Raw genomic sequence first — 2,759 nt, forward strand, 5'->3', positions numbered from 1 at the left:
TTGGTGCAATCAGAACTCTCCAAAAGTGTCGGCAAAATCTCAACCATTTAAAAAACCAAAAATTAGAACATATCGAAAATTTAGTTAAATTGAAATTTTCGGTATACCGAAAATTTGAAATTTCTGGTATACCGGAAATTTCAAATTAACTAAATTTTCGATATGTTCTACCGGAAATTTCACATTAACTAAATTTCCGTTATTTTGCACAGGAAATTTTGAGGTGCATTCTGTAACATCCCGATTTTATTAATATTTTTATTAATTATATAAGTAATTATACTATTTGGTATTTTTAATAATTATTTATTTATTTAGTTATTATGTGATATAATAATTATTTGAAATATTTAATTATATGTGTGTTTGTGTTATTTGGGTTAATTAAGTTGTATGAGAGATATAGTTAATTGGGCCTTAGTAGTAGAAACATAATAGATGGATTATGGGCTAAGCCCATTAAGAGAAAAGAGATAGTAAGAGTAAAAAATTAGGGTTTTAGAGTTGGAGTCTAATAACTCATTTTTGGGGAGAAAGGAAAAATAGAAGAGAGAAGAGAAACAAGGGAGGAGCACTTGAGAGAAAAAGAAAATTATGGAGGAAGCCTTAATTTTCGCAGCAAGTTTCAGCATAGAGTCACCTTGGCAAATCAGGCATATCTCTCAATCCAACCGTTGGATCGTTATGGTACTTGGAAACAACGTTCCTGACTCATAGAGGTAAGTTCTGACCGGAGGGATTTTGATTTTGAGGGTTTTAAGTTCGTCTGATAAGTTGATTCGCAAACTGGTTTTTAGGCGTGTCTCCAATTGATGTTAGAAAGGATTTCTTTTGGAGAAAAGCTTAGATCTATGGTGAAAGAGTCCATATTTACCAAGGTAAGGGTGGGGTTCGAATTATATAACCGAGAATATGATGATTGTATGTGGTATTAGGGTGTATTTAGTTATCCGGAATTAATTGAAAATTGTAGAGGTAGTTCGTATATGCTAGTAGGTGATTGTGATCGGCTTGTTTTGTGAATTATGATGAGTACTTTGTGTTGTTATTTCTTTGTGATTTCTGAGCGATGTGTATATTGTTGTTGTTTTATGCGAAATTGCAGGATGTTTCAGTGACGATGTATACCTCTATTTATTGGTATAACGACGATATAGGCTTATGCCTTTGTGACGATGATGTTGTTTGTTATGTGTGTTTGTTGCATTCATATACATATGCATTTTTGGTGACGGCCTGGATTGGAAAATTAGTGACGAAGGCTTATGCCTTGATGCCTCTATTAAGTGGCAATTGGTGATGGGGGCTGAAGCCCTGGGTACCACATGCATGTGCAATTGTAGAGTCTCATTATATGTGGCATGAGTGTGATTTAATTGTGACGTGATGTGACTTGAGTTGTTGTTGAATATGACGATGTGAAGTGAATTGTGATAATGTGAAGTTGTAATTATAAGTTGTTATGCTAATGACTTGTTGTGACAGGTATCGTTTGGAAGATGAAAAATAGTTGTTATAACTATTATTATGTTGTTGTTGATTTTGTTATTATAAATGTACCGTTTTAAATTGTTGTTATAGTTGTCGTCTGAAAGCTGTAAAGTGATAATTTTGTATGATTTAATTCTAACATATTAATTATCATACTTTTGTTTATATTTTTCGATATCTCACCCCTTCTGGATGATGTTTCCCTTACTGTGGGAAACAGACAGGTACTCAAGATAGCGGTGGAAGTTTTGAAGTGATTTTATGAAGTCTTTAGTTGCTTCGAGTTGGTGTCTTGCTCTGATACGTAGCACTCGGGATGAGATTATGATTGTAGTTGTTGTTTTATTGTTGTGTTATTACTGTTGAATAATAAGGAGTAATTATTGTTGTTTTAAGATGTTTTTGGTCGGATAAAAGTTGACGAATAATTATAAGTTGAAGTTTGATCTAGTTGAATAAACTTGTGTATGAATTATAATTTTAAAATTGTAGAAGTCGAATGCTATGTATCAAGGATAAATGAAATACACGTTGTTTGTGGCTTTTAAGTTGAAAATGTAATGCCTCAGGTTTGATGTTTAAAAGTATCCGCACCCTGATTTTAATATAATTGTTGGGTAGATTTGGGGTGTTACACATTCCGAAAATTTGCTTCGGAAATTCTTTATTTTTCAGATTTTTTAAACAGTGGTAAAATTGAAATAAAATAAATTGGAGGGGTGGCAGGTACAATTTTGGGGGTGACAAGTTAATTCCTCATAAGAAAGGATAGTTGGACGATTTAACATGCCACCCCCCAAGAGATATGCTTTTACCCTTATACCCTTGCCTAAAGTCGCTATTTTTCAAAAAATATGCCTTTTTATCGGAAATTTCTAAAAAAAATCGATTTTTTTCGAAATTTCCGAAAATTTTAAAAAAAATTACTGGATCTTTTTTTTTACAAAAAAAAATATTTGTACTACCATAAATTTGAAATTTCAAGTATGTATCGGAAATTTCAAATTTTCGGTTGTACAATTTTATTTTATTTTTGCCAAAAATATACCAAAATTTTTTTTTATGTTTCATCCTCCAGTAACTTATTCAAGAATAATTTTGAAATAAACAAATATGGAGGGTGACATGTTAAATCGTCGAATAGTTGGACAGCAGAATTGAGATATCAACAAGCATTGGAACACTTATTATTTGTCAAATGTATGCTAGTTTCCTTTGAAATACTAGTGGACAACAAGACAATTCTACTAGCTTTCCTATAGAAGAAT

Source organism: Vicia villosa, linkage group LG3, assembly GCF_029867415.1.
Source record: "Vicia villosa cultivar HV-30 ecotype Madison, WI linkage group LG3, Vvil1.0, whole genome shotgun sequence".
NCBI lineage: Eukaryota > Viridiplantae > Streptophyta > Magnoliopsida > Fabales > Fabaceae > Vicia > Vicia villosa.